We start from the raw sequence: 11,456 nt of genomic DNA, 5'->3' as shown, positions 1-11,456 counted from the left end.
GGACAAGAACACGAGTCTGAGGCTATCGGGGAACCGATTAACTAAAACTGAATAGCTGGACATAAAGGAACAGCTTTTTATATAATTTTATAAAGCTGCGCTATATTGGCAAATTGCGGTATATTGCGGATACCTGGTCATAAGTACGGGATGTGCTTTTTGAGCATCGCATTGCACATTTAGTCCCAATTTGCTCTTATAATTCCCTCTGATCTTCTGGAAAGATGTTCTCAATTTTGGAGTGTGCTTGTGGAGATTTGTGCTCATTCAGACACAAGGGTGTTATTAAAGTCAGGTACTGATGAAGGTGAGCTGAGGAGGCCTGGGGTGCAGTTAGCCTTCACATCTTCTACTCTAACCCATGAAAAGCACATCCTCATGTGTTTTGTGCAGAGGGACATTGTTATGCTGGAACAGGTTTGGGTCTCCTAGTTCAAGTAAATTAGAAAATGTCATGCTACTGCATCCAAAGACATCTGATACAATTGTTTGCCTTCAGCTTTGCGATAACAGTTTGGGAAAGAACCGCATATGGCTGGAAAATTCACATATCCCAAGACTTCATAGTGTGGATTGGAATAGGAATGGATGATGTAGCTGAGGTTGAGGAACTATCAGACTGTCTGAGCCAGTATTCACACACCTTATTGAAATTTTTGGCAAAATTTCCTCACAGTTTCCCAGTGTTCCCTGAATCATAATTGATTTAATAAAGAATTTTAGAAAAAAAAAAAAAAAAAGAAAAGTAAAAGGGTTCCCAGGTTAAGGCCACACCCATTTTGTAAATTCAGATACAGATACTGATACAGACATTGGCACTGCAATAAAACACTAAGACTGTGACAGACTGGCAGTGCTGGAAGTTGTAGCAGCCTAAAGCCCAAGTAGCCCAACAAAACCACATGTCCATTGGTTTCAATTTGCTGCAAGGAATTTTATGAGTAGTTTTCAGCGATGTCTTTCTACATTTCATTTTAATCTATTATCAAATCTGCACTTCCTATAAAATGACTCCCAGCTTTCAATAGTGTTTCTGCTCAGTGTTCACTCTGATCCACTGTGGAACAAATGATGAATTTTCTTTTAAATGAGGGATTTGAAATAGCCGAAGCCTTTAAAACCTTTGTTAAGATCCATACAATTATTTATGCCTATCCATAAATCCGTCGAGGAGGATTTTAGAAAGTTAGCTGCTCAGGAAAGCTGAACGATCTTCACTTTGGCTAACTCAGCCCTTTCTTTTTAATTGATTTTCTTTTAAATATTTAATGTTCCAGACTTGATACACTTTTATTTGGGGCTGTTCTGCAGGTCCTGTCCGGTCTCTATTAAGCCGGGGCCTTTTACAAGTTCAATTTAATGCCAAGCATCATTTAATACATGTGGTCAAACATCCTGCCAAGCAGCTGAATAAAACAAAGCGAGTCATGAATCATGCACCAAAGCAAATGGAAGTCTTGTCCTTTGTCCACCTGTCCACGTTTAGCAATATTAAAGAAAACAGTTGAAGGACAGAGCATTAAAGCATTTGCACACAACTTAAGGCAACTCGTAGATCTAATCTGATGCAATCGAACGATACACAGATGCAGAGAAACATGGAGAGAAGTAGCTACAGCATCTTTAAAACTAATGTCAGAAAAGATTCACAGATGTCCAGAAAGCATTTGGACATTAAGGAATTTGTGCCTTATGAAGATGTGGTAAAAAAAATGAAGGGTATATATAAATACACACTTGTATATTTTGACTTTTAATCACTTCCTTTCCCCTGGAGAAACCTCTACTTTTTCCCTCTCACATTTCAAAATAGTTTCCTCTATTCCATCTGTAATATTTTTAGAAATTTTAAGGTGACATTTATGCAAAAATGCTTCAAGCAGCTGATTAAAATTCCTGACAAATTTAAACTATAATAGATGTGTCAAGTTGGGTGAATGATCCCTTGATGTAAACCGATCAGGCATAACATTAAAAGCACCTGCCTAATATTGTGTAGGTCCCCCTGGTAGCTCCAAAACAGCTCCAACCACTCGAGGCATGGACTCCACATAACCTCTGAAGGTGTGCTGTAGTATCTGGCACCAAGGCTTTAGCAGCAGATCCTGTAAGTTGGGGTGATGGAACTTCATAAATGAGACTTGTTTCTTTCGGCAAATACCACAGATGCTCAATTGGACTGATATCTGGACAATGTCCGGACACAGTGAACCCTTTGTCATGTTCCTCATACTATTTCTGAACTATTGTCCAGTGTGTTAGATCACATTATCCTGATGTAACAAGCCACTGAGAATAGGAAATAGTGTTGTCATTTGGTCTGCAGCAGTGTTGAAGTATGTGTAAGTAAGTGTCAAATTAACATCCACATGGATACCTGGACCCAAGTTTTCCCAATAGAACATTGCTCAAAGCATTGCATTGCCTCCACCAGATTTCTTTCCATAGTGCATAGTGGTGCCATTTCTTCCACAGGTTAAGTCGAAGTCCCCAATTTCCCAAGTCAGCCACATGAGGTAAAAGAAAATGTAATGCATCACACCAGGTCACATTCTTCCTTAGATCCATGTTCATTTACGTACTATTTCTATTCTTCTGTCACTTCTGGGATTCACAGAAATTAAGGCCAAACACAAAACGAGTTCATGACCTCAGCCTTTCAATACATCAAACTGGACAGGCAATTTTGTCCTTAAATAAAATTAAAGAATTTGCTTAGCATCATGGACTTTGCATCCAAAGTTTCTGAATCGTAAAATAATGTAGTTCAGATACACCATGACTTATCAGTGTTGCTTTAGTTTGCTCACCTTGGTGCATAATATAAAAACGGAAGTTGTAAAGTAATAAAAGCAAGCATTAAATTAGGTGCTAAAGAGAATTCTAGGATAAGCAGGCATGAGAGAAAAATGCTGTCGATTCCATGGGCAAACTGCAGCATATCAGGTCTGTAGAAAAATCAATGCATATAACATTGTCAGTCATAGCAATGCTGCCTCACAGCTTCAGCTTCAGAATTTATTCCTGACCTCTGGTTTGTTTCCTCCATGTTATCTGGTTTAACAGGGGCGGTAGTAGCTTACTGGTTAAGGCATTGTACTTTGGATCTGAAGGTTGTGAGTTCAAATCCCAGCGGCACCAAGCTGCCACCCCAGGAGCAAGGTCCTTAACCCCATAGCTGGTCAGTTGTATAAATAAGATTAATTGTAAGTCACTCTGGATAAGGATGTCTGCCAAATGCCATAAATTTACTTACTCTCTAAAAACATGCCAGTAGGTGAATAGACCTGATCATAGCCATGATTAGAATATAGTACATACTGAAGATACTTAAATGAATGTAACATCTTCTCCACTGCATATCTGCACATATCTGTTAATGATGTATGCCAATTTCTCCTACCCAGAACAACTTCTGTTCCCAAAACTATTCACAGTGGGCAAGATCTTAGTTTTTTGATCAAAAGGTTGTAAGTTCAAATCCCAGCATCACCAATCTGCCATTGCAGGGCCCTTGGTCCTTTGGCCTCAAGTTGTTCAGTATATAAATAGGCATTTGTATTAAAATAAATACATAAAACAAGATTATAATAAGTCGCTCTGGATAAAGGGTTTACATGTAAATATTACTTACATGCATACTAACATTAGACTGCTAAACTCAAGCCCACACATCCCATAATAGATTGGTTCTGATATTGGAGGATTGCACCAACAGCACTAACATTAATTGTGCAGAAGAAAGATCTGGCAATTTTATTTAATATTCCGCCACTACATACCCACAAAGTTTCCATGTGTCCGGACCCTAGCATGGTAATCCGCTAGCATGCATCTTAAAGGCTAACGAAGTATCAATTTTCCTAAAATACAATAAGTCTTTTTTAAAGCATGGCTTTTTCTCACCTGATTGTAAACAAGTTTACTTTTGCCCACAGTTTCCAAATACTTATCTTCTCTACTGCAGTAAATGAGACCTTAGGGGCAATACTGAAAGAGTTGTGGACTTTGAATCATATTCACCTGTCTGTCACTGAAATCCCTGAAGTGTAAGCTGTGTGTATTGACTGATTCAAAGAAAAGTCCAAGCTCCAGGTGAGACTTTGGGTCTCTGAAGGAACTAAGCACTTTCAGCATCTTTTCACTCAGCTCAGTGAAGGTCAAACTAAAAACTAGTTCTGAAATTTCAAATATAGATATTTTGCTCTGACATCCCATTTCCTTTCATGTCCTGTTCACAGATAAACAGTTTTTGCCACACAGGAATAGTGCTGGTGCCAGTTGAGAAGTAGAATTTATATATCTTTAATATACTTGTGTTTATTTCATGTGAACATTTCAAAGTGCAATTGATGTACACTCTGAACATACAGCTGTATAATATACAGTAGATTAGGGCTGCAAGATAGCATATATATATATATATATATATATATATATATATATATATATATATATATATATATATAGAGAGAGAGAGAGAGAGAGAGAGAGAGAGAGAGAGAGAGCTAATAAATATAATATATATAGCTAATAAATATGATAGCTAGTAAATAGCTAATGTCATATTTAAGCAAATATACAACCTAAATAACAGTTACATAAATTTTTCTTTATATATATATATATATATATATATATATATATATATATATATATATATATATATATATATATATATATATATTATTTTTTTTTTTTACATTTTTAAGATGTTTTGTTTCTGTAGATATTGAATAAACGTGATATAAATTTACAATTTTAAAGCTTTTTCTTTTGCATTTCAATTCTGAGAACATTTCTAGCAAAACGTAAACAAGACAAGGTTAGACAGCTTTCGGCTTTAAAATGACTGACTGGATATTTTATTGTCATGTCGGTTGTTTGTGAAAATCTCAGGAGACCAAAAGTTTCTGAAATATTTAAATCAGTCAAAACATAATTTCCCCCAATTCTGATGTTTGATATGAAGGTTAGCTGAAGTTCTTGGCATGTCTGTGCATAAATGTATGAAGTGCACTAACTTATTCATATTAAAGGTGTACAGATGTTCAGGTGTACAGTTCCCATAACATTGGGCCAGTCAGAAAAAATGCTGTATTATATTGATTTTTGCTATTTTACAACTGTCTTAATGTATCACAGTATGACAATCCACTATCTCTGCTAGAGGGATTGCACACATTATGCCACTAAATGTTAACTTTCTTGACCCGAATTTTCCCTTTTTGTTCAACACTAAACATGAAAATCTGTCCAAACTGATAAAATTTAACATTATAGGTGAATCTGTGTGGATATTGATGCAATATTAAGATTTTTTTCAGAGGAGGATCATTGACCATTAGTTCTGCATAGTGGACCTGTGCTTAACATTGCCATGGAAACAAGCTCAAGAGCTGAGCTGCTTGCACACACACATAAACACACACAGCTCTGCAGTGTCCTCAAGCAGTGGTTCCCTCAAACACTTAAATTATACAGACAACCCACTGCTATTTTTTTTGTTGTGTTGTCATATAATGCTTATGTGACAAATTCAGTTTGAGGTTCAGACCACATGTACAATTATGGATCCTATGCTTGATGCAGTTTTCTTATTGAATTTTAATGAATAGGAATAAGAATGACAAAATGCAGACAGAAAATGACCCATCACACATCTCTCAGCTCAACTCCTAAGCCTTTAAGCATGATCACTTACCCGGAGATAAGTTGCTCTTATCTGGGGATGTCAGGAAGACTAAGCGTTTATGAAACTAAACGCCTCAACTAAATCCATCCCTACACCTTTTTAACACGAAAGGATGCCTTAAAGATGCTGATATGACTTGCTGATATTCGTGTAGCCATCAAAGATAAGTCCAAAACCCTATGTGGATTGAGGTTTATAGCTGTAATCACTATGTTGGGTAAGACATGTCAAACTCAAGGCCCCCGAGCCACTTTTTGGCCCACCAATACATTATATCCAGTCATGAGGTAATAATATATTTCTATTATAACTTTGACTCTATGGGCGCTGTACAGTTTCTACGCTTCATCCCTGAAACGATGCCCTGTTTCTACCTACGAATACTCTGCATGTTTGGAAGCACATATCTGTGTGAGCATCTTTTCTCAATTATAAAACTGAACGAAAGCAGGAGTCATCTCAATGATGCACCCCTTTCCTCTATCCTGAGAAGTTGCCCCAGCACAAACATTGACAGACAGCCAAGAAACGATGCCAAGCATTTCATTCAGGCAAATGTGCATTAGAGCAGAATGTACGGTTACAGTACGTAAGGTTTTTATTTTCGCACTTTATTCTGTATCCTGTCTGTCTTGTTGATCATTAAATCTTGACAGTTTTGAGCCCACTACATAAACCCAGCATTGAAATCTGGACCCCTCTATGATTGAATTTGACGCCAAATGTGTTATACTGTTTATTTTTTATTTTTTTTGGATTCTGATTGGATGAGAATCAGAATCATCGTTATTGCCAAGTATCATGGTTAAACTAAACTAAACAGTTTGTGAAGGGTATGTAAAGTGGGGCAAATAATAATGTTAAATGAGGCAGTGCAAGTCCATGGTGCATGGTTGCAATATAGTAGTCCAAATATTGGAGTCCTATATTGTCCTGTAGCATAAAGTATTTCACTTGAATAAAGAGGTTCAAACCTGTTCCAGAATGAGAGTGCCCCAGTGCCCAAATCGAGATTTTGTATAAGAACTCGAGTGTCCAATTTAATGCAGCTCGAAGCTCAATCACACTGGTCATTTTTGACATAATTTGGAACAATTGACACACAAGACCTTTTCATTCAAGTTCAGCGCCTGCCCTCAGCGCCTGTAGTGGAAAGCTTCTTCAGAAGAGTGGACCTTATTTGAATAGTATTGGGAAGCTAAATCTGAAAAAGGATACTACTATAGCACATATGGATGTGTTGGTCATGTGTTTACCAGCTTTTGGGCATATAGTGTATTTCATTACATTAATGTTAGATAATTTGAGAAATTTAACCTCAGTGTGATTCGACAGTCAACCAAGCACTAACATTTTTAGATGGCAAGTATTTTTGTTGAAATTTGAAAATGTTGTTCGTTTTAATTTTGTAGATTTTTCTTTGCTCTTTGCTAAAGTGTATGAGAGCCAAGAGCTTGTCTCATACATACATACATACATACTGTACATACATACATACATACATGTATATGTGAGTAGGCTGCAAAACAATGTACTGCTCTCAGTGGGGTCTTGCTGCATTAATAACATTCTGGACTGAACTGAATGTTAACATGCAGTGTGATGACTAGTCCATGACACAGTTGTTGTGTTGAGCTAAGGAGATTATGCAAAGCAAGACTCACAGGCTAGGCTTCAACAACAACACATGTTTTGTTTGGTTTTATTTTGAAGAAAGGGAGAGGACACATTTACATAAATAAACCCCACAATAAAATCTAATATAAAATAAATGCTATCAATTTTCCTCAATTAAAAAAAAATACATTTCAAAAGCATTTCTGGATGTAGCTCTCCAGATCCAGGGTGATCTTCAGGCCCAGGATGCGACGCTGTGTTTTGTAAACCTCAAATGTGCAGAAACGGTTTTCTCACATTTGCATTTTTGTTTCTTTCTATGAGCCTGAGTGTCTGCGACCAGAAGAATGCATGCATTTGTACATATCCTGATTGTTGGCAAAAAGAGTATGAGAGGGCTTTATTCTGCTTTTTTCTGTTTAACCAGCACACTTTGCCTCTGCTGATTTGATAGAATGAACCGGCTTTAATATCTTCCTGGACTCACAGAACGCCAGGGTGAATCAGCAATATGTCTCTCTCTCTCTCATTGGTAAACCTGCAGGATTCTCATATCATAGAAAACACTGTGAGTATGTGTGTGTTGGTGAGAGAGACTCTCGCCAAAATGTTGCATGCACAGCAACTTTTTACAAGCTTTAGAAACAAATATGACTGTATAAGAAGACGGATTACGGCCTAACAGGCTCTAATTCCAAGTAATTTTTATCTGTGTATAAAATGCAAATACAGTCATGAGCAAAGTCCCTTTTCCTTATAATCTTTAAAAATGTGTTATCAAATCGCACTGGAAATAGATGCTGAAATCGATTTTGGAAAGAGCACATTTGAACAAGGAGAGGAAACAAGTTTCTAGTCAAACTTTCTTTCTTCAAGATACTTCCTTCTTCAAGATTCCCTTCATACACAGCACGTCATGTTTGCAGAGAAAAGCTATTTGTTTGGTGGGGGTGAACCTATCAGTCTCACCTACAGATGAAGGAAGCAAACACCTTTTTTCTGTCAGTATACTGCTGTGGTGTACAATCCCAGTGGTGGTAATTTAGCTAGCAGCTACTTCTCGACGTTTCTGAGAATCAGATATGTCTAGCAGGCATCCTCCACCATCTCAACCTGTCAAATAAACCTCCGTGAGCACAAAGAGATGTTGAAGCGGTGTCTTTGGTTATAATATTTTGACCTTTATCCATAAACTATTGTAAATATACAACAGATTTCCAATTTCAGAGCTTTTTTTAATGCTGCAATGACAAAAACAATGAACCATAATTTTGTCATGGCACTGAGGAAAATTCATGGTAGTAATTAGGCTCGTCTTGTATTCATTCGTTAATGCAATGCTCAAAATAATGACCAATCTTCTATCCACTATATTGACTGGTGTTATATAAAGTTGAGATCCACTGGGTTTTTTAAAGCATTTTTAAAATATTTATTCGGTGGCTGGCGATGCATTTCACACTTAGGCCTTCAGTGGTGTCCTACCTAAATCAATACCAATACTGTACCTCTTAATATCATCATTATGACACCACGGCTGTAGAAACCATCAATATTATACAGAAACGCAGTATAACAGAGAGCTGTGTCACAGACAAGTATCTAATACAACGAGAATGAAAATGGGTTTGTTTATATGATCGTTTTTCTTGTTTATTTTTTGCTTCTAATCAGGTGTCCTGATGTACTTATATTAATTACACTACAGCTGCCAAGCTATTTACCGGAATGGGTAAGGATGGCTGTGGCTTACAAATTTTTGTTGCATTGAAAGATTACCTGGATTGTATATAATTACAAAAAAGTTCTTCAAGGGCAATGAACCATCAGCAGCTTTGAAAATAATTGACATGAACAGCCACTACTTAAAGTTTCTTTTTTTTTTGTGATAGAATTTTGGGCATTGGATTTATAGTATGGGAGACGTTTAAGTCAGACTGAGGGAAGACATGCACAAGGCTGACACTATTTTGGTATTCTACTTGGAAATAATTTAGTTTTAATATCTAAATATAGACATAAAAAAACGATGAAAAACATAGATAGATTTGATGCTGAAAATGTTGAATATTTACTTTCTTTCTGCACGTCAACGATCTCCATAGAAAAGATAAAGAGATGGACTACGACTCACCCTTACTGGGATCATTAAAGCATGTAAATGTAATTAATTGCAGTAAATATTTTCCGCAGTGAGATCCACTGTTTGCTATGCTTTGCTTGCTGGTTGGTTTTTTTTTAAGATATGAATGTGTGTCCTAATCTGTTTGAGCTTGGGTGCTTCCTTTAATGTGTTATAACTTTCTTTCATGCTTCATGCACTTAGTCACTTTCTTCTCTCTCTCTCTCTCTCTCTCTCTCTCTCTCTCTCTCTCTCTCTCTCTCTCTCATGAGTGGACAGAGAGGATGAGCTGATGCTAATCTCAGGGTGGTGTACAGGGCTTTGAACTCCTGTGGAGGATACCCAAGGTCACAGCCCGTCCCTGCAGATAGGATTTTCCATTGGCAGCAGCAGGCGAGGAGGAGATACTCACATGACCTAATGCAGTCAGCTCCTGATGGACCCTGACACTTTAAAGCAAACATGGCTGAAAAAACACCACTGCTCTTACAGGTCTAAACACATTATTACTGAAAAACACTAAGCGCAAATACACATAGACGATCACCAGAAAGTGTATATTTATTACATTCTGTGTAAATAGAAATACTATTCTAGTAATTATTCCATTATTATAATACATTTATGTTTGCTTTCCCTCGTGAACATGATTAATTGAATGTGTAGCCTTCTGGGAAAACACACTGGACGCCTCTGTGGCCAAACAGGCAAAAACACAAGCATAAATTTCACCTCTACAATGTGCAAATGTCCTTTTATGATCTCACCTTGGCAATCTAACGGCAAAGAGCGAGTTATGGAAGGATCAAGTAAACAATCAGAATAATCAAAACAGTCCGTTTACTTTAATACGTCTAAAGCCTTGTTGGCTGTTTGATTTCCTCACAAAGTCTATATTATGCTTTGATCAAGATGTTGCACATAAAATAAACCGGATCACTTGGGCTCTCAAGAAATTCATGCTCCTGTACAGCAGTCGGAAACGATTGGATTTTTTCTTCTTTTCATTTTGAAGGTCATCACATGTTAAAATGATTTAACTTTAATGCTGAGTGAAAGACCTGTAAAACAAGCATATTTCGTTCAGGAACTTCTGTAGTTTTCAAAACAATGTATTGTGGAAAATGCCAAGGTTTTAGCATATGAAGGGTTTTTCCAAGGCCACAATGAAAAAAACAAACCAATTTTAAGACAGAAAGATAATTAAAGTGAAAGAGAAATACTACCAAATATGGAACCTACAATTTTAGTGGAGAGGTGGTAGCTCAGTGGTTAAACCTTCTAACATCAATGGGATACGCATAGACATGTCACAAGTATAAAGCAACTTTCTTCATTTCCTGTCACATTTTCAAATCTTCTGTACCCTGTAATTATTTTTGAATCTTTTGCTTTTGTTTACTGAGAGTATAACTTTTAAACATTTGTATTATATTGATTCTGGTTAATTTTTTTAGTTTGAACCTGAGAATACTGCAAAGTTACTCAGTCGCAAATCAATTTTCTTATGGCTTTTATTTTAAGTAAATTACATACAAATTCTCTCACCAACTCTACAACATACACACACACACACACACACACACACACACACACACACACACACACACACACACCCCAGCTCACTGTGCTCTATCTTTCCTTTATTTGAATGTTTTAAAATAACTGGCATGATGATCTAACACATGAAATATTGTAAAGTAAATGTTCGTGTTGGACCTGGGTGAAGGTGACCTTCACTGGTAATTCTAATTATCACCATGAAGCAGCTTCTGTAGCATGTGATTGCTTCTACTCAATCATAACATAATTTGTTGACTCAATTGGTTGAAATTCCTAAATCTCCTCATTTACATTAGTCAAGTCTAATAAAAAAAAAAAGTCAGTAGGTCACAATACAAAGAGATCAACAATGAAATAGCTGATGTATTGGTTTCATATTTAGTACCTCATATAACTCCCAACACACACATTATAAATCAATATAAAATGCTTTGTAATTTATTTTGACATTTTTACCAA

This window comes from Silurus meridionalis, chromosome 11 (genome assembly GCF_014805685.1).
Source record: "Silurus meridionalis isolate SWU-2019-XX chromosome 11, ASM1480568v1, whole genome shotgun sequence".
NCBI classification, from domain to species: Eukaryota; Metazoa; Chordata; class Actinopteri; order Siluriformes; family Siluridae; genus Silurus; species Silurus meridionalis.
Note: the sequence above shows the minus strand (reverse complement) of the source record.